Source organism: Oreochromis niloticus, linkage group LG20 (assembly GCF_001858045.2).
Source record: "Oreochromis niloticus isolate F11D_XX linkage group LG20, O_niloticus_UMD_NMBU, whole genome shotgun sequence".
Taxonomy (NCBI): domain Eukaryota; kingdom Metazoa; phylum Chordata; class Actinopteri; order Cichliformes; family Cichlidae; genus Oreochromis; species Oreochromis niloticus.
The window spans coordinates 28,513,923-28,536,413 of record NC_031984.2 but is presented as its reverse complement, the minus strand read 5'-3'; the positions used below and the strand labels follow the sequence as shown (position 1 = coordinate 28,536,413).

Genomic DNA, 22,491 nt, shown 5'->3' with positions numbered 1-22,491 from the left:
ACTATCCCCGGTCTCCCCTACTGTATTAGACAGTAAAGTTTTATAAGTAAATGTTACAGAGCAACTTAAACTAATCACAGAGCACATTTGACTTTCAAGCCAAGTATCTCCCAGGCCTCCACCCTAGAAGCCCCCCCCCCTTCACCATGCCCACTGCCTTCTTAAAAAATACCCAGACACCCTGCTGGCTCTGAATCAGAAGAGTGAGCGAGAGAGCTGGCATTAGTCAACATTCTCACTTAGATTTCTCCCCACTGATGCGCCACCCACTCCTATGAATGCCAAACAGTTCCTTTATTATCTCAGCATTTACATGATTTTCGGGAGCAGCTTAAGCTTTATTCCTCCACCCATCCTTCTCCTTCCTTTCCGTTCCCCCCCCCCATTTGTGCCTTTCCCTTTCTGTTCTATCAAAGTGCTGTATCATTACGCCTGGGATAATCCTGATCCTCTCGCCCCTCCCGCCTCCTCCAAGAGATGAGCCTCACCCTTCAGATTCTTCTGTTTTACAGAGTGTTCAGACTCGGAGGGGGTGGGGTGTGGGGGGGTTCAGAGGGGCCAGGATGTCTTTTTCTTGTGCTACTGCAAAATGATGATGAAACCATATGGAGGCTGGTGGTGGTGAGGTTTGCAGGGGGTGGGGGTGGGGTTACGCAGCAGCGTAAATGACTTCTTAGCAGTGCAGCGAGATGTGAAGGACAGACTGACGTGAGACGGTGTGGCGAGCAAACTAATGAGCTACACATTTCACGCCGAGAAAGAAAAGGAAAGAGGAGAGGGAGGGGGAGCGCGGTGAGAGAGAGAGGAGAGATGGAGCAGGAGGGGTGAGATGATGACAGAGATAGAGGGAGATGCAAGGAGGAGGAGAAGGAGGGAGGAGAAGGTGGGAGAGGGGTGGAGGAGGAATGATGGGGGGAAAACGAGAGAGGGCGAAGCCTTACATTTGCAAAGTTGGCAGAAAAGAGGGAGACAAAAGAAAGACAGCGAGGAAGTACGAGAGGGGAGAGGATAAAGAGTGACATGAAAAATGACCTTTCCTTGCCAGCTTCTCTCATTTATCCTTGCCATGACGATCAACAATAAAGTTAGCTTCACTGAAATATTACAAGGATACACAATCTCACAGGCTGCTCATACCTTTCATCTTTTTTCATTTTGACTTTCAGAGATTTCTATTTCATTTGACTGCAAATGAAATTTGTGTTTCATGCAGAAAAAGTTCCAAAGCGATGCATAGTGGGCTATTAGTGTAGCGCTGATATATTGCTCCCAGATGGACTTAAAGATCAGATACCAGCAAGTCAGCAAATTCCACATCTAATGCGATACAGTGCTTCATTGTAGGTAATTAATCAACAATACATTTGTTGTCTGTGAGACAAATGAAACATCATGGAGCATTACTTTTGCATATGAGAATGAAATCTCCAAAACATAATTTCCCTGCAGATGAAGAAGGTAAAGTTTCCATTATGAACAATCCATACAGTATATTAGTTGTAAAGCTATACTCACAGGCTCATGTAGAATCCAGTTAAATTTACTTTGAGAGCACAGAATAAGGTGATCATGTGCTTTACTAGCACAGAGTTTAAAATAAACACCAATCCTCTGCACCAGCTCCTGAAACTTTATCATTTTCAAAGGAATGCAAGTAGCAGCAAGTTTCAGCAGCACATTTTGGGGCTTTTTTCGTCTGCCACACTGGACAAAACTTCCTTGTCCTTTCTCTCCTTCACGGCTTTCTGTAGTGCCAGTCATTCAGTACCTGGTGAGATGGCTTTAGGAAGATGCCTGTGGTCCTCTGCTGAATGCAGGCTTGCATCCAGCTCATCTGAGTCACTTCCAGTGTTTGTTCTGGGCCAGCCCTCCCACCACTCTACAGTCCCTCAGCGCATCAAAATTTAAAGCACAGAGCACAGATAAAATATACTAAAAAGAAAATACAGAGTGATTCTTGGAGTGAGCTGACAGAAGGCTGTGTAAGAAAACAAGGCCAGAAAGGCTTGTGGATCACAGTCTTTCTAATTAAAGAGAAATCTAGCAAGTTAGCATAATGCTGAGGATGTACGATGTAAAATAATCGCAAGAGTAACATCTGCATTACTTTATTCACACCACATGGTCAGAGACAAATCAGAAAAGGATATGACTTTTTGTCTAATTTCAGAAGCAACATACCCAACAGTAAACATTTTACCTGCTGAACAATTTCCACATCTTCACTGCCAGCAACTGTAGTCTTGCTAACTTGTAGTTTTGGCCATGAGTTGAATGCTGAGGTATGCTAGTGCGTTAGTAATACAGTACCAAGAGCGCCCAACTGTGTTCGCAGAGCGATCAGTACATTTTGGGGCTCAGCAGTGGGTGACATGTTTAAATATACAGGTATCTGAGTAAAATCAGGCTCACATTTATCATCAGTGAAGCAGGGCTTGATTTTTGATTGTGATGATGTTCACGTTCATGCTTCCCATGTAAGGAATACATAGGCTCCATATGTCAGTGTGATTGACTTCTCACACTTATACCTTTTAATTGTCATCATAATAATGAGCTGTAACTTAGGCCCTGTTTGATCAGCTATGTGTTTTCAGGTGCCCTGTTACCATCGCTGTCTCCATAGTATAATTGGTTCATCCTAACTAGAGGTTAAAAAGGGCTAATGTGTGAATAATCAGCTTTTCCTCTCTCTCTGTCTCTATTTATCTCTCTCTACCCCCCTGTGCTATGCTGATATATTATGCCATTTAAGTCTGCCTCTTTTCCTCTTTTAGTTGAGATAAGAGTTCATTTCCACTGCCTCTTCTGCTTCTCTCATTATTGTAAAAGTCCTTCTTTTCATGCCAAGGAGCCTGGCTAAGAAGCAAATTGCTTGTCCTGCTAATACTTTATTAGTGGCTTCTAGTGTGCACGTACTCCTTCAAACTCAGTCGGACTCAGTCATTCACTCAATCAATCACACTCGCTCCCTTCAGCTCGCCCAACTATCTTGTGACCACTTGTGCTAAAAATGGACGTACACAATCAGGCCTGAGCAAAAAACAAGCTGCAAAAAACTCCCAACACATTTTATGCAGTTAAGCCTCAGGGGCCCATTATACTTACCATGTTGGTTGTGCTGTGCTCAAGCAGTGATGCCGCTACAGCTCCATGTTTGGGATGTGGTGGCGATTCAACACCTTTGTCCAATATATCCACTATCCTTCCTCTGCATGTGTCTTCAAACTACTCAACCTGAGCTGTCCCTGCTGTCTCTGCCACCTCCAGTCTTTTTGTTATTGCCACCGTCTTCAAAGCCATACATCACAGCAGGTCTATCTTCCATCTTGTAAATCTTCCCTTTGACATTTGCTGCTATCCTTCTGTTACAAATCACCCATGCCATTCATCTCTACCTACTCCACCCTGCCTGCACTCTCTTCTCCACCTCTCTCGTGCACCGTCCGTTGATTTGGACAGTGCACAAGAGAGGACACTGTTGCTGAACGAATGCCATAAGGATTAAGGCAGTTTGAAGCCAAAGATGTAGTAGCCAGGTGTACCACATTAAGTGTTCAGTGAGTATCATTTTGATTTGAATTTGGGTTAGGTTCAGGTACCAAAACTGCTTACTTAGGTTTAGGTATAAATACTACTTGGTTAGGCTTAGCCAAAGATTTTGGTTGGGGTAAAACGCACATTTAACGTGTTGCAAATCTAATTTATTTTCGGTTGCCATGGAGCTGAGTTCTGCCCCATGTAAATTGATGACATTTATTCACACAGCTGCTGGAAGTCACTTAACATTAAAATACAACAGCAGGTCTTAATGCGCACACAAATGACTTATGGGGTGCTTTTCTGTGTGCGGCAGTCTCACTCATTCAGGTATGCCTTTCCAAAGCAGCTCTCTGGGGTTTCAGAGGCACTGCTGTTGTTGTGCAATCCTGGCAGCTTCATTCAGGCGCTCGGGACATTCACTTCTTGTTGGGTTGGAGAGAGGTAGGTCACTTTGCAAGATGGGCTCATTTTTATGAAGTAAATGTAGAAAGTTAATGACAGTATTGTGGTTTTGGAGGCACTTAATGCATATGTAATACAAATATTCAATTTATGTTAAAATACAAGTTTTGAAGTTGTGCTATGAGGAATACAGTGAGCGTTTGAGGATACTTTTCGGCATACAGTTCACACAGACTTGAACACTTTTGTGCTCACACTTGAATGCACCTTGAGTACCACACAAGCAGAGGCACATGCACACACAAACATCACATCACATAACCTCATGTAGATGAAAACACTGAGCAACAGGAAGCTTGTCTGAGTCTGAGTGGAGGAAGACGAAGACCTGCTATGACTGCTGGGGGCTTCAGCCAGCATCTGACAGGAGGAGGTGAACCATCTCATCTAATTGACTATAGACAGGATCTCTGCGCTCAGGACTGCCGCTGCGGCCTCCAAGACGCAGCATTGATCTGATGGAGAACACTGTCTGCCTCTTTGTTACTTACTTTTTTTTCTCATTCATTTGTCCTCTATTCCTCTCGCTTCATTTCCTTTCTCTCTCTTTCATCCAGTGCCCCTCCTCCTCTCCTCCTTTCACTCTGCTAATCACTCCTTCCTCCTCTCTCCCTCGCTGCTGCTTCTTTCCTCCTCATCAACATATTTCACTACAAGGGATCTGAGCCAAGCCTTTAAGACAGATGGATGATGATGAATGGTGAGGCAAACCAGATCTCTCTCCCTCTTTGTCTTTTCCTTCCCCTCTTTCTTCCTTTCTTTCACATGGTCTTGACTTTGTTTTCTTTGATGCAGTTTCGAAGCTAATGAGAATGTGCCTTCGGGAGGGAGATGATGTGCTTTCAAATGATCGGGGCCAAAAGCTACTTCCTTGGCCATCTAACATCAATAAAAGAAAAGCCAGTTGGACACAAACAGGGTTGAGATTGAAAAAAAGAAAAAGGAGAAAAAAGAACCACTACTATTAAAAATTCGGTTAAGGATCCTCTTATGGAAAACCAATGAGGATTGTCGCCGACTTGTTAGTGCTTGTACTCTTCTAGTCTTCTGCACTTCCCTACAAATCCTCTATGGGATTCAACTGCTGTTGAGGATAAAGATGTGTGAGTAAAGTTACATGTAGCTTTTGCCTTTGAAGAAACACAGATGAGGCCTTTAGGGAAATTCCCCGTGGACCCACGATGGACTCCCCTTGGCCTCAATTATGCCAGCCTCCACTGGCACTGCAGCGTTCCATCTATATCTAGTCTACGTCTCTCTCAGCGTGACACCTCTTCTTGTCTTGCAGCACTGCAGGACAGTTTTGTCCTTCACCTTTTGATCCAGACCAGATCAAACACTGCCTGCTCTTTGATGATAGCACTGATGGTGGTAGCGCTAAGGATCCCAGGGCATTGGATCCCATTCAATTTATCACAGGAAAACCCTAACAACCTGTAGCAGCAGGCCTGCAGTTATGCTGCTGAAGGCTCATAGCAGGAGGTACCATAAATAATGGCTGTCTGGCTGTGGTGATGCAAGATGTGGGTGTAGACTTTGCTGGCTGTCACTGCTCAGGGAGTGTTTGAGGAGCTGCTCTAGTGGGGAACATAGTGGTGTAGATTGTGGAGCCAAGAACTGTGTGATACATAATAAGTGACACTATCAAATATCAATGCTCACAGATGGAGGATCAGACTACTGCAGCAATACTAAAAAGTCCCGTGTCTTTTGTGGGAAACAACACCTTTCATGTGCGCACTTAATAAATCACAAATTACAAGTGATTTAAATAACATATTAACATCGTTTGTCTGATGAATATCAGCTGAGAGGGGAAAACAAATGAATTCTGAATATTATGATAATAAGAATAATTAATTATCAATTGGTTGGCTGGTCAGTAAATCCATTGTTGTGATTCATGCTGACCACTGAAAGGATTTGGGAATTTTTGTACAGACATTCATTTTTACGGTGGCCCTGAGAGGCCAAACGGACTGCAACTTAAGAAAACACCAGCAATACGAAAAATGCTGCAAAAGCACACAAAACACAACGGAAATAGAAAAAAAAACACAAGAGAAGTGTTTCTGGGGAGACAATAACCCGACGGACCAGTTGCAGGAACCCAAAACATGGTAGGTGTGTTTTATCATGATTCATATAATACTGATGACGGATTTTTAGGCTAATAGTTAGGCTAACACACTTACTTCTCATCTTTTCTTTCCTCACAAAACCAATAGATCCTCCACTTCTTTTAACTGTCTCCCAGCGCAATTCTTAGCATATTTTGGTTCCTGCAACTGGTCCGTCGGATTATTGTCTCCCCAGAAACACTTCCCTTGTGCTGTTGGAAATCTGTTTTTTCCTATTTCCCTTTGTTGTTTTTCCTATTTCTGTTGTGTTTTGTGTGCTTTTGCAGTGTTTTTCTTATTGTTGGTGTTTTCTTAAGTTGCAGTCCGTTTGGCCTCTCAGAGCAACCGTACATTTTCCCCCAAGGGTGGAAATTTCCCTCGGTCAGTGAACTATCTGAAGATTAGAAGATGTGAATGGGTGTGATTGGGTGAATGAATTCGTTGTATAAAGCGCTTTGAGTGCTCAGACAGAGTAGAAAAGCGCTATAGAAGAACCAGTCCATTTACCATTGGACACAATTTATGTATGCTTAAGCCTTTCATGATCACCTGATTTTTCTTCTCTTGCCACCAACTTTGATGTTTTTGAGCCAGCTGTTCCTGGATCACTTACACAAAAGTTGTCCATATCAGTTACTGCATGGATGAATTAGAGCTTTTTGCGATCGCGCCTGCACTTAAAGGCTTTAAAAGTTGTATCGCCTAACCATAATGTAGGTGAGAGGCTTACCAAAGTCAGCAGGCAGTACCATTCATCACTAAAATCCACAGGATAACAACCTCACAGTCTACTGTTTGACTCTGATGAGCCTTCAAGAACACAGTTGGTATTCTGCATTCAGTGCAGTTCAGCATTTTCAGAAAGTGTTAAGAGCAGTATGACACCTTTTGAAAGAAGGAAAAAGCAAAAAAATGTTATCAGCTGAATTGAGTCTCAGATTTGTAGCACTGATTAGTCTATAAAGCACAGCAACAAGCACGTACAGCCACATTAAGCTCCTCAAGCAAGGCATTGGTGACCCAGGATGAATTTATAACAGCCTTAGTGAGCCTTTTTTTATCATCATGTCTTGCTTGAAGAAAACCAAATGTTCCCACGAAGCGCTCAAGTTTTTATCAGTGGCATTTAGTCTGGTAACATTTATAATAAAAGTAAACTTTCAGTAGGGAACTTTCCGAGCAGGAGCTTATGACTGTTACACAGAGGCAGCACGTACCAGATTGTACAGAGACATCTAAAAAGAACAAAAACAACATTTTCATTGTGCATGTGGACATGTTTGAGTGGTGATATTTTGCCCAAATCAGCCTTGTGCCTAAATGCAGCATATCTGTAGTCTCTTAGTCTTAATTACATAATTGATTTAGTAATTTTGCCTATAAAATGTCAGATAGATAGAGAATCATTTAATATAAACACAACTCACGGCTGTTTTTTGTATTTTTCGCAGGCCAATGGGGAAAAGAAAACCCAACAAATCAAGGAGATAATTAAAGGAGCCATATTTAGCACTGGCTGCTGTAAAACTGTAAAAATATCCATTTGTAGATCAGTGTGTGATTAAAAACATTTTTAACCCTGGAAACTAAGGCAGTCGGGGCCATTTTCATAATTCGCTTTGGCTCAAATCTTGTGACACAATGTACCTTCGCCACACTCTCATAAATCTCAGAGCATAGTGACACCTGATATTCTGTATTCTTGTATCACCTTTAATGCTGTAGGAAACCATCAATCACCCAAATTACAACAAATTAAACCAATCTACAAATTGAGGAAAAGATTAGATTGAGCAGTGTGACTCTTTAACACAACACATTGGGAGATTTATCGCAATCATTACCATCTATTCAGACCTTTTCATCACCTCGGGTGCTTACCTTCTCAAGTCCCGAGTAATACAGCTCTAGATGGTGATATAAAACGATTAAGGCTGATATGGACATTTACGGAGCCCACATTCATACAGAGAACAGACACAGATACCTGAAGGTCAAGTGAACGGGGGGAGCAGTCAATTTCAAAGAACCTTTTGTCAAATCCTTATTGAAATTCATCAATAAAAATGGGTTGCCCTAAGCCTTTTCAGAAATAAAATTGTCATGCTAATTCATTTTGATTGCCACATTGGAATGGCTAAACAAAATGAATGGCGGGGGCCAGATGCGCCCACTGAAGCGTAACTTTGGATATTTCATAGTGAATTACACTTGATCGACTTGCCGCATGATCTCGGTGCAAATTCTGATCAAATGCCAACACGTAAGGAAATCCAATCATTGGTTTGCTAACTCATTGATTTGCATGTCAAAGAAGTACCCGTTAAAAACTTAAATGAAAAGCAGTAGTGCTGAGTGGGGCTTTTATTTTTTCTAAAACTGAAGAATGAAGAGAGTTTAGGTGTTGATCCCAAGAGTGCCCGTCATGATGGTAGTAGAAAATAATTCTTTAGCTGTTTTTTTTAAATTAAACAATAAACGTTCAGCTGAAACCTTCAAACACTTGCAGAGAGCAGTGTGCTTCCTTAAGTGTTTACCAGAGTTAACATTTGTGCTAACACATAAATTGTACGGGAACTGTACGGGAACACACCAAAGTTCCCGTAGAGTGTATGCTATTCTGATTGGGATCATGGGCTTAATAAGAAACACACAGCTAGTGAGGCAAGCTCAGTGTGCAGGGCTGATGCTAGGATCAAATATATGATGGGTCATATAGATTAAAGTCTGCAGACCGTGAAACAGTGAAAAATAACAAGCCCTCTGTGTTGCATGAGAGACAGGACTCTTGTGCATGAGGGGGGAGGATACTTTCCAATGAGCCATCTGGACATGGGCCTCCCCAGGGGACACAGAGCAAAACATGCTTAATCTGTCTCCCTTTTCCCTGTTCTATCTATCTATCTATCTGTCTATCTATCTATCTATCTATCTATCTATCTATCTATCTATCTATCTATCTATCTCAGCCTTTTTTCCTTCCCTGTTTCCATTACTCAAGAACATCTGAAGAAGTATTTTTAGTTGTTTATAGAAGGATTCTGATTTAATTTATTTAAACCAGCATATTTTTTTTTGTTGTTCATTACCTCAGGACAACATGGTGCAGTTAGGACACATTTCTTCAGCCAATAATGGTAAAGCAGTGGACCAGAATTTAGAACCACCTTGTTTTAGGTTTTCAGGTGTTTCCCCAATCCAAAACACCCGATTCAAATGATCAGTCTGTTATCAGACAGTCCATGCACATAAGACCCAGTTGGTCATTAGAATCAAGCATGTTGGAGCAGGGACTGGGATCAGTTTTGATAGGATTGAGCGATGGGATGTGTAAGCAATCAAATCATGCACTAAAATGAGCATGTAAAAAGTTGGAGGGAATGAGGACACAAAGATTTTATGGTAGAAAAGAATTTGATTGGACAGTTAGGGTCAAAAGGTCACTCCCTCAGTGAGCACAGTGAACTGGATGAAAGTGACAGCGAGTACAAGAGGATCCCAGAATCAAGTCTGAGGAACAGTTAGGAAATCATGGGTCAGTTAAAGGCTATACATGTCTGATGTGTGTGTGTAAGCAGTGGCAGGTGCATGTAAATAATGGTGTGTGTGTGTCTGTGTGGGTGCCTGTAGCTTTTATGAAGGTATATGTAAGACACCAGGATGTGATGGTAATCCAAATGTCAAATGATGGAAATGTGACATCCACCTCTGATTCCTAAAGTTCCACACAGCGCAATGAGGTGCATTCAGACACACGGAAACACACACAATTGCACATGCAGACCCATGCATCATGCATGGTATTCCACATTCGTCCTAGACCATAACCACCCCCAAGTAATTCATAAAATTCATACAACTCAGCTACTGATTGGAAGGCTTGATCCATGGCTGCTCCAGTCTCTATGCCAAAGTATCCTTGGGCAAGATACTGAACCCAAGTTACTCCCACTGTGCTCATCAGAGTTTGAATCTGTGTGTGGATGTTAGACAGAAAGCACTTGGATGTAGAAAAGGTGCTTGTATGAATGTGTATTTGAATGGGTGAATGAGGCGTGTTGTATAAAACCCTTTGAGTGCTCACTTAGAGTAGAAAAGCGCTACATAAACAGCAGTCCAGTTAGCATTTATTCAGTTGTTGCATTAAACACTTAAAAACTAAAATTCATGCCATAGAGGGTTAAAACTATGCAAAGGATTGCTTCAGGTCCTGCAGAGATGAAGTATTTCTGTTTGAATAACAGATCCATGAGTTTCGTGACGGTTACTGTTTAATTTAGAGTTGCATTAATGAGTTATTTATATTTCAAAGCATGCCACCAGAATTGTGGATTTGCATGTACTACTCCTGGCCATGGGAGTGTTTGGGATGCCATCCAGCCAAGTTAAGAAAAACATGTTTGGTTAAGTGTGCGCGTGTGTATGTGCATGGTAGTGGGTGGGGTGCTTTTTGGGGTTTTTTTGGTTTTTTGCTGGAACCTACTGCTTTGGAAATTTGATGCAAATAAAAAATGAATGGGAAGACTGTGTTTCTGTCATGCACATTTGGCGATGGTCTGAATTCACTTGTGTGGGTGTGGCTACCTTCATTTATTCCAGAATAGAAAGTATCAGCCAATCTGTGGTGGAAAGTGGGTTTTTTTTTTCAGTCTGATTAGTTTTACTGCAGCCAGCAGATATAGAGAATTTGAACTTTTTTTTCTTGCAGCACTGTATTTTTTTTTCAGCATCTCAGAAAAAAATCATGGTTTTCTGCCAGTTTGCTACCTTTCTCTAAAAATCTGATGCTGAGGAGGCAGAAAATCAACGGGAGTGAGGAAAGACTGTAAAGTTGCAGACCTGTAAAAACAGTAGTGGTGTTTCATGTTGAGTTGGAGCAGGACTCCTAGCCAAGATTGAACTTTCTGTAGACATTTTTTCTGATTATTGTCAGACTGGTGTGCCATTTTTGCCAAGAATAGAGCTCTGGGGTTTCTCAGATTACCTTTTTTGTAAGTTTTCATAAGTTTACAGCTACAATATGGTACAGTTTTATCAGTGTATCTTTATTACCTTCATTATTATATACTTTGTCATCTTTAATTTGTTCGTTATAAAATCTGTAGTTCTACCAACAAAAGTAATTACACCCTTATATAAAAAGACATTTTTTCCTCTTAGTTATGTGTCTCAAATGTAGGAAGATAAATGAGATAAAGAACAATTTAGCTGCAAAGTAAACATAGGCTTGAAGTCTTATCCATCACTTTGCAAGTCATTTCTCCAATACACTATCTCCCCTTCTCACCCTTTCTCAGTCACCCTCTAGTGTGTCTGTCTGTCTCTCTCTGTGTCATTGAGTTACAGCAATTGGAGGCCCTCGGGGTATTGATTGGGCTCGACTTAATGCTGTCAGACTGATGGGAGACATGTGATTCACAGATGAGATCTTGGCCCTGTACACTCAGCCTCCAACCACAGTCTCACACACACATTTTACACAGCACGTGCAGTCACGCTGGCAGAATGCAGACAGCAAGCACACAGACTACTGTACACACATTACGATCATGCGCCGTTGCACAAAGGCAAATGCATGCACTCACACTCAAATGGTTAACCTGCTCACGCATGGGTGCGCACACTCCCACATACACAAACGCATACCCTTGGGAGTCCCTCCTGACACCCTCAATCTGTCATAGCTAAAACCCAGAGGACCTCGTCTTCGAGTCAGGAGGGTCTGGACAGTACACTGAGCTCAGCAGAGTTTGAGCTAATCAAGACTGGCAATGACAGACTGCCTGCAATGACAGACCTTTTTTCGCTTTTACATATTTCACAGTTGAGGATATCTTGTTTCTTTGGTTGGAGGCATGGAAAAAAGAGTTGTTCCTGGTGGGCAGCGATGGCTCGTGCCTAATCACTGTCACGGCACTGAAGTCTGAATGCACAGAAAGCTCCGGGTTATTCAGTCATATTTAATGTTAATAAATAAAGCAGCTAAATAGTACGAAGCAGATTTTATCTTGGCTTTCTTTCTGGTTCAGAGACAACAAAGGAACATATTTTATTACCACAGCAGGTCAACATTGTAGCTACATGGTATTATTTAATTGTTATAAAATGGTACGTTACGGCCTTTCAGTAACAGCAGAATGAAGAGCGATCATAATACATTCAGAAAAGCCTTTGTTTATGTCAGTTTAAAAAAAAGGAGAATGTTAGCACATAGGATAATAAATTACCGTAATGAATATAAATATTTATGAATGCTGTATGAGGCATAGGCAACACAAACAACATTTCATTGTCGGTTTAGGTCTTTCCATGTGAATGGGTGCTTTGGGGTTTCCATGTGAAATTGAAAAATTTAGAAATGGTCGGACTTATCTTCTAAGGGTGCCTTACCCTCACTTCCTTAATAAATAATGCAATCACGCAAACAACGCACTGCAGCTCCAGTGCCGCTTATTTGCCTTTATCCATAATAATATTCATCAGGCTTTTATTGTGTATCAGGTTTTTTAAAATAAAGAAATACATTTCCCTGAATGCTGTCCTCAAACAGAGTGCTGTGCTTCTGTTCTGCAGATGACTTTGAGCCTCTTATGTTGCCCTAATAAAACATACATTTGTTCTTTCCTTGAGCGAGTACTGAGCATCCTCTGTGACATCTGGACGTTCTCTGTGTTTGGTCCCAAGGACGGGTAGCCGCTGTCAAGTCCAAAGGCAATAAGCATTCAAATAAACACCCGGGTCCTCAACATTAGGCCTGGTAATTGACTGGATGCAGAGCTGGGAGCACTGAGCCAATGTGACGGGAAGTAATCATGTGATGAACTGACCCCTTTGTTAAATGGTGTCACTCAACCTCTTAAAATCTGATAAACAAGTCAGTAGGCCGGCATGAGATCTATACCCTCATCAGGGTTCATTTTCCTGCTGCGTAAATATGTCAACGGTTAAATGTGACCTGTGACTTTCTAATAAGAAGTGGGCCTTGCACTTACAATTCACCCTTACTGTTGAGTACCACAGTAACACATGTGCTTTTAGATAAAACTTTGGACTGTAGTTTTCTGGAAAAAAAAAGAAAAAAATTATTTAAAAAGTGAATTCCAGCCTTTCATTGCTGTTGTTTTGTTACTATTCCTTTATGTCCATCCAGTTTTCTTTTGTTTGAAATTTACAGTATTACAAGATTTGGAAGCTTCATCTATACAAGAAACCTTGTCAGGCTAAGATAAGGCTGTACTTTGTGCTAAATGCTAAATCAATGGGCTAATTAAAATGGCCAACTAAGATGGTAAAAAAGCTAAGTTAGACAGATGTAATGTTTACCTAGTTTACCATAGTAGTTTAGTATAAATACCGGAGGGAATTAATTAAATTAAGATGAATGGATGGCTCCAAACAGTTGCAGAGACATTGGCGAAAAAGTTAAAAACATCATCCTCCTGGAGGAGCTGTAATTAGATGAGTACCAAAGTCATTAAGAGTCTTCCGAGAACTATAAAGGCTCAGGCCAGCATTTCAGCACAGTCCAAACATCTTTTGGGACATTTTGTTTGCACTAAAGGTGCAGACTAACGGACCAACATTGCCATCAGTAGAGCCACACAGCTAATATAGCCAAGCGAGACACATCAAGATCACTGACCATTTAGGGGAAAGCCTGAATTATACAGCCAATGTGATTATGCATGAAATTCTTACATGTTAGCATAATATTAGTAAAATAATCTAAGGCAACATAAAACGTGGCATGCACAATCTGAGCATGCGGCAGAGAGCATGAATGACTTTCCCAATGCTGTCAATATTTCACCTTCCTGAGTCATATTAGTGCAAGAAACTGATGACTCTATTGGATAAATTTGGCTCCGGCCCTTCTCTCCTTGACTCACTAAATGAGCCGAGTGAAGGATGTTTTGCTCTTCTGCATAAACGCTCGCAGCAAAATAGAGTTTATTAAGACCCATAAAAAACAACATTAAAATTCACAACCAAGAGAGCGTCGCCTGACCCCTGGAGAATGATAAATTAGCTTGTGTTGCTCTAGTAAAACGACCATTTTATACCTTCATCTCCCCCCCGGAGCTGCTTCCCCTTCAGTGTGGCAGCATTGCAATGGGCCTGGACCGAGAGGCTTTAGCAATGAGGTTTTTCTCAGATGATGCTAATATCATTCTGCTGGTTTCTCTCGTGAAAGGAAATCAAATGACATTTCATTCAGCTATAGGTCTGCTTCTCGCATTCATTGTGCTGCTGCAAAGTGTGGAGCCACACATTTCTTCACAATTCTGAATTAAAAACTAAAGTGTCTAGTGGTGTAATAAAAAGCAAGAGTCAAGCAATAAAAAGTCTCTTGAGAAATCTCTTGGTTGATATGATCTGCTTAGGGCTTATTTCACTCATACCTTTGATTGTGTTCTGCCTTTAACTTACCATTGAGAAAGGGCTTTCTGCAGCCTGTTCTGCTCTGCTTACCTGGCACAAGCTGCTGAGTACAGCCACCTCCTCATCATTAGTTTGAGCGATGGCTAAATAGATTTTCTGTGACAGTGGCATGCCAATTTCCCACAAGCAAAACATGCAGGTGTCTGAGCACCATTTGAGAGGGGATGGAGGGGAAAAATTGGCCCTTAATATAAGAAGTTGATTATATAAAATAAAAGTGACGTTGTTAGTACAGGAAGTTGTGTTATTCTACAGCCTTCTCTCAACATGCAAAGCTGTTATTTTGTAAGAGTCAACCTTTAATGACGCTCTGCTCGCTAACCAAAGTCCCTTGCGAATCATCACTAGCAACTCATTAGCACTATGCTAAGCTAATGGATCAGTAAATGGATTTTTATGTGGGCATAAATGCTAATTCGCTACACTGCGGCGCCGTTCAACAATGCTGTGTTTAGCAAGACAGTCTGAGCCTCGAGGGTGTGTTTGTGTCTCATTAGGCTCGGCCAGGGATCCATTGTGGATGGGGAAGACTCAGCAGCAAAACTGAAATACAGCGACGAAGGCCCGCAGTGCTGAAGCACTTATCCCTTGTGCTGCCCCTGATGGTTTTATTCAAGAGGAAAAAAGATATCCCACAAGTGCTGACACAATTGCTTTTTTAAAAGCACAAAAACAGCCAGTAAGATCAAGTGTCAGGTGTTATTGTGTTCCATGGTGGTTGCTGCTAGCTGGGATTCACATAGACACAAGCTAAAGGCACTTGATAACACTCGAGCTACGATATATCTGAGGGAAAAAAAATGCTCTCATGCAAGCATGACGAGTTTCGCCCCTCCACCGATCCCACTCTAGTGTTATTCCATGATGGGCAAACATTTACTGCATGGTTATCCAGCTGTAGCTACAATACATAGCATCACTTTTTTATGCGTCAATTACAGGGCAATTCCCAGAGCTAATTGGGAAATGTAATCATATTTTATGGTGGTAATCTGCGTTGAGAAGTGATCGTCTATGAAGTTCATATCTGCAACTACATATTTTAACAAATGTATAAGTGACATCAGATTTTCTTCAAACCTTTATCACACTCAATTTTTCCTTTTAACAAATGTTAGATAATCACAAAGATTATGTAAAAGTCATATTTTTATAATATCAATATAAGATAGTTTTTAGTCTGTCACAGTAGCTTCCTGACAGCTCACTGTCTGGTGTAGTAAAGGTTTTCTGATATCCCGTGAAATACTGTGCTGTAGTGTAGATGGAATGGAGGAAAAATACCACATTTGTTGATCCCGACAGAAGCCTACATCCAAAACCCTGAGACAGCAAGACATACAATGAAAGTGGAAGGAAGCAGCAGCGGCAGGCCTTGTTGAAAGAACATCTCTGAGTGGGAGTTGAGTGGGAATACTGGCTCAGCAGCATCCGCAGAAACCACATGCCTCAGTCTTTTTACAGTCAGGTGGAACACCTAATATTCTTGATGGTACTAATGCTACATTATGACCTAGAAATATCACTCGCAGTGAGCCAATAAGAAAAACAGTGCCAATTCATAAATCAATAATAGCAAGGCAAAGCATTTTACGAATACCTTACTTCCCCTTAATTTTACATTTCTTTAAGATTTCCTGGAAAGAACTCAGTCATTTGGGACTTTATGCAGAGAATACAGTAGAGTCGGTTGACAGAGTGGGGGCGTCCGCTGAGCAGTCCGCTGCTCCACTGGCCTGCATGTCAAACTGTCCATTACTGGTTGAATGAAGAACAAGTTCTGTGTGTAGGCTGCGGTGTAAAATTTTTTGAGTGGCCAATAAGATTAGAAAAACACTAAATGAATTCCAGTTTAGAGCCACAGTTGTATAGAGTTTAATTAGTTCTACAGTAATTAGCAGGAAAGGCTGGTCTTAAGAGAGATTTACAGTAAAAATCCGATGCGTTTACACTCTCGTACTTTACTCTAAATATATACAGTACTGTAGACAAATTATCACCTAAGTGGCTTTTGCTGTGACCAGTATATGCAAGGTCATGCTGGCTTAGCAGTTAATTAAAAATACTTACAAGCACTTAAATTTAAAACTGCCTTTAGTTTTCCATTAATGAGGACTTTTTATAGGCCTGTGAAAGAAAGCAAAAGCCTCATGAAATTTATAAAACTTTTCAACCTTTTATGCACAACGGGTTAAGTGGCTCTGAGCAATTAAATAACTGAATAGGCATTAACATTTAGTAATTATATATTAAGCAGGGGTATAAGAGAGTATTTAGTTCCTTAACAATGCCTTAGAGGTCTGTGTTATTTTCATATAGCCACACAGCTCTGAGTAAACTGTCACATAGAATAAATCATATTAATATTTACTCTGCCTGTTTTAATTGTGAGATGTATGGGAACATTTCTGATACATTTATATGCAATTATAACTTGTAGCATTATGTGTCAATACCCACTTGCCATATTGTGGAATAATACTAGAATAATAAAGACATATGGCAACTTTTGTAAAGCGATATGCCGCATAATGTTATATAATGAATAACTCAGTTGTCTGTAATGAAATGTATTCTTTACAGTTACTTCAGGAATAGTATTACACAATGCGTTCAGTATTTTTTTTCATTATTATCATAATTTATCTCACATAGTGTTATTAGCTCATGTTCAGAGAATAAAGACCCTGTTTTTTTCAGCTATTTTTTTAAAAATAAATGCTGTCTGAGGAATACAAATATAATATCTATATACATTATAGCCATGTGTTGCCGGGTAAAAATCTGTCATAAAGACGATACAGCGCCATAGAGATCCTTGTTGTTTCTTGGCTGCTAGAAAGTGAAACTAGCGGTAAAAAGGCACAACTTTTACTTTGAAGGTCATAAAAAGTTGTATGATAGTGCACTGAAAACCTCCTTGAGAGTATTGTCTTGGTGCGTTCTCAATCATCCAAGTAAGTAAATCTCCAAACGTTGATTCTGTTCATCTGGACATAGTTTTCAGTGGGAGAAACGTTTCGTCAATCATCCAACTGACTTCTTCAGTCTCACCTGACTGCAGGTTTCCCCAATCTTATGAACAGTACATTTGCATAATGACTGAAACCAGCCCACTGAAAGAACAATGGGCTGGGAGGTCAGTTCCTTCATCATAATTATGCAAATTCTCATGACCATTGATCAACATTGTCTGTATGATCAACTCGGTCACCTATTACATCTCCAAGTTTCTGGCTTCGATCCTCAACCCGCTTTTAGGCAGCTCTGAACACCACATCCAGAACACTTTGGATTTTGTTGAGAAGGTGAGAGATGTCATTATGGAGGCAGATGAAACCATGGTCTCGTACGATGTTACATCTTTCTTCACTTGCATCCCAGTCACGGAAGCGTTGGCGGTGGTTCGTAAGAGATTACAGGATGACCCCAACCTCAGCAACAGGACCACTCTCAGCATCGACCAAGTGTGTTTGCTTTTGGAACTGTGTCTTCATTCCACCTACTTCACAAACAAGGGTCAGTTCTACAGGCAGAAACATGGGTGTCCCATGGGTTCCCCAGTTTCACCCATTGTGGCCAGTCTATTTACACCTACAGGCCAGTGGACACTCTTTCAATGATGAGGATGTACACATCCTGGACAGGGAGGAACGCTGGTTTGAGCGCGGAGTCAAGGATTCCATTTAAGTGAAAAGGGAAAGACCATCTCTGAATCGAGGAGGGGGCCTAAGGGTACATCTGTCACCATCTTACAACGCTGTGATTGCAGCCATTCCCCAAATCTCTGTGAATGGTACTCATGGCCATTGATCAGTGGCCTTGATCAGTGGGTCTTGATCAGTGGTTGTTGATCAATGGTCATGAGAATTTGCATAATTATGATGAAGGAACTGACCTCACAGCCCATTGTTCTTTCAGTGGGCTGGTTTCAGTCATTACGCAAATATACTGTTCATAAGATTGGGGAAACCTGCAGTCAGGTGAGACTGAAGAAGTCAGTTGGCTGAGTGACGAAACGTTTCTCCCACTGAAAACTCAAACGTTTGGAGAGTCCTTGAGAGTATTTTGGTTACAGATGTGGCCATCAAGAATTTGTATACAAAACACCAACTTGTCTGCAAACAGTTGCCAACTACTTGCTAAGTGGTAGGGAAATTATAAAAAGGGCACAACCTGGAAATGGCCACCACGTGCCGTCAAAGTTAGCAAGTGTTTGCATCCATGTCCGGCATCTTCCATGAAAACTATGGGCGACTGCAGCAATGTGCTATTGACCAAAGCAACCACAAGGAGAGTTTTGTGGCAATGCCCTCTGTGAATGATTTCACCCAGTGACAGCCAGCAGCGTCTCAACAACAATACACATATTTGCCTAGCAACTGGAGGCTGCCAAGGGGTTGACAACCAGTCTCTTACCTTGTGTGACTGGGACCTTACCGGACTTACTTTGATGACATGTTCCAGCATAAATACCTGTCAGATTCGGACATTTTTCAGATCCAGAGGCAGAAGAGGTTTATGTATCTCCATCTGTCGTTATCTACCTTTGAGTAAAATCCATCAGTGTTACTGTCCTGCTTAGAGTCACTGCAGCGGCTCCTGCACTGACAGTGAGGCAAAACAAAGGGACAATTTACTTACGGTGAGTGCTAACCATAGAAGTGATAAATAAAGGCAGCATGAAATCAAAGAAATGGGATCAGTTGGAAATTGGTATTTTCTCACAACACAGAAGACTGTGTACTGACCTGGAAAACACACACACACGCACCCACACACATACACACACCAAATGCACAGTCCACAGCTTCTGGGAGCAGACGCTCTCTTTATATCCTCAAATGCATACATTAAGATGGAGATGTACAGGGCTTTGTAGTACAAAGAAATGAAAAAAGGGGAGCAAGGAGCAGGCACATTAACCGGAACACCTGTACATTATAATGCAACCAACTGCAATCACCCCTAGTAAAGTATCACCGTGGCGACTATTATTTTTGCAAATGACTCGGAGAGATGTTAATCATCTGCAGACTGTAGCTTGATGTGTTTGGAATGTGTTTTTTTTTATTTGTATTCTTTTGGAAAAATATTACTGGCGTTCATGTTATTGTGTCCACTTCTTCTGCTTCTCTCAGACTGATGCCTTTTGTGCTACTGCTCCTCTACAACTCCTTAGAGTAAGACCCACAGAACAAAAAATACATTCGTTGGATATATATATCTATATGTATGTATGTACATAATTTTAAATATATCAAGCATTTCTCGGCAAATAGCACATCTGGCCAGCCAAAACATTTCATATCAAAATATAGTCGGTTTAGACAAGGATTCGGAAATACATTTAATCACACATAAATCGATTTTAATTACAGAATTTTAACTTATGTGACAATACTGTTTCAATTTCAGTTTCAATTATATTTTATCCCCAATATAAATATCTCTATGTACTAAAGAAAAGACAAGAAGGAAGAAAGGAAAAGGCGAACCCAGGATTAAAATGAGATCCAACATCTGTAAAATCCCAAATGCTTCCTTTTTGCCAGATGGTGAGCTCTGGTCTGGGCGTGTCCCAAAAATATACAAGAGTATGAATAATGCATCGGATATGACTTATTTCACAGTGTATCTCTGGATGTTCCTACCCACTCACGCATACAGAAAAGCATACACACACAAGCACACGTGTACTCACATATTCACACACAGACAGATGCAAACATGCACCCACACCCGTGCGCCCACGCACACATACACACACACACAGTATAGATCATTAAAACAAGCCAGGGGTCCACATCTGCTAAATGCTCCCGGTTGTGTATACAAGATGTGTGAGGTTCATTGACAAAAACTACTTTTCTAGTCTATGTTGGCACCACATAAAAAAACCAAACAACATAAGGTATAAGCTAAGTCATCCAAAATGTCCACATTTCACCATCACGATCTCCATTCAGTGAGCAAAGACAGTCAACTCATTTGTCGTCTCTTCTGTGACTTTCATGCTATTTCATAATGTCCGTCCCGTTATGTGTATGCAGGGACATTGGCGGCTATGGCCTTGTAAAAATCTCACCCAGCCAAATGACAGAAAGGTGTTAAAAGCTAGAATCCAACGGACAATATGGCCTGCCTCAACCTCTGTAAAGTCACGACTCGAGCAATGAACTGTCATTAAAGAAACTTGGCTGGAATATAACCTTGGATTGCTTCATGGCGGCGATTGTAAAGAAGATGAAGGGGCTGACTTTTGAAAGGCCTTGTGACAAGTCTAAATCAAGCCACAAAGGTATAAAAAGAATCTTCAAGGAGCTGTCCCCTGCAGATTGGGCAGTGGCAGACAAAAAGAGAAAAAAAAGAAAGGCCTTCAGTGAATTTTCCACTGGTTGTTCTGGGGTTTCTCACAGGGATTTTGTTCCATGATTAGTCCATGAAGTTGGGTGTGATGAACGTTCAATGCTGATGTTGTTACCATGCTGCCCTCGTGGAGTTTTCAGACGTGTCAGGTCTCTCACTGCGGTGACTGGAGATGTTGTGGGTTATTTTATCTTTTATTTTTTATTATTGAAGGTCAGAGCCGATGTAAGTTTTGGGAGCCTCATTGGTGAATGGACAACATATCTTGGGTGTAATGACTGGCCTCGGTTTCTTTAGTAACATAGATGTCAATGAACCTGCAGCAGAAAAAAGAAAGACAAAGACAAGCGTGAGACACTAATTGTGAAGTTAGATCGTTTCAGACATGCGCCTTGTTATGCAAATGTGCAGATGATTTTCCTGTTCTGTAGCATTTTGAATTTTATGTCAAATTTCACCATTTTCCATGAACCTAATACTATCACTTTAATAGCAGCAGCACAAAGCAGCCTTTATTGTCTCCTTTGCCTTCTTGTGAAAAATTAACTTTTACTTTAGTAATCTAAATTAATTAGCAGATCCCTAGTGTAGTAGTTTACACACTTGCCTAACAAGCAAAAAGATCTCCGGTTCAATCCCGGGAGGAGACACAAATCCCTTTGGGGTTGTGTCAGTAAGGGCATCCAGTGTAAAAATCTGCCATATCAAACATGTGGAGCTACCTGCTGTGCTGACCCCTTGCGAATAAGGGAGCAAGTCAAAAGCAGCTTTAATTAGATCATGGTTCCTGTGCACAGAGGGAAAAAAATAAACGCAGTCTTGTTTTTAATCATGTAACAACTTAATTAGCGTTTTCACTTCAGTAAAAAAAGTAAAAATTGTGCCCTGATTTTTTTTTTTTTTTTTTAGGGCATTCACTGCCTAACTGTGAGTATCAGAAACGCCTTTTCTTGGTGTCACATTTTTGTCAGGGCCAAACCGCAGTCCTCATTATTTTTTGAATCAAAAACAAAAGCAGTTTAGTTAACAACAAAAACAGCCAATATACAGATTTAAAGGTGTTAAAGGGAAAAAAACTGCAAGACCAGCACCACCACCACCCACCGACTTCCCTCCTTCCACTTTAATTTTCATATTTTATCCATGTCAGCTCCAGAAAAACACTTTACATACAGAATATGAGCCAATTATGAATTTAACGAGAGACTCAAATTAAGGTCTTGTCATTCTTTGCTCGTGCATTGTCTGACATTATGAAAACAGGCATCAGGACTCTGCTTTAGGCACACTTCAACATTTGTTTTGTTAATTCCATCAAATAAACGACAAAATTAATGAGGAATGTATTAATAGAGTGTCCCTCACACTCAATGGTAACTGATTTATGCTTTGACATCCATCACCATTGAAGCCTGTGAGGGAACAGGAAACACTTTTTTCCTGGATATAGTTACCTCTTTTCTTTTCTTTTGAAATCACTATTGCTTCCAGTGAATAAACACAGCACTGGTGTGACTCCACAGTTAATTATGCCACGTCTAAAAGGTAAAAAGAA

The 22,491-nt window shown here is 40.9% G+C and overlaps 1 protein-coding gene across 1 annotated transcript in view; it reads right to left on the bottom strand.

The window, feature by feature from the left end:
• Positions 1–19,372: 19,372 nt before the first annotated feature.
• Positions 19,373–22,491, bottom strand: part of tafa5l (TAFA chemokine like family member 5, like) — a 43,620-nt gene continuing 40,501 nt past the window's right edge. The window contains exon 6 of the mRNA XM_019349351.2: positions 19,373–21,253. The gene's annotated coding sequence lies outside the window, so the exon portion shown is untranslated. The remainder of the gene's footprint in view (positions 21,254–22,491) is intronic.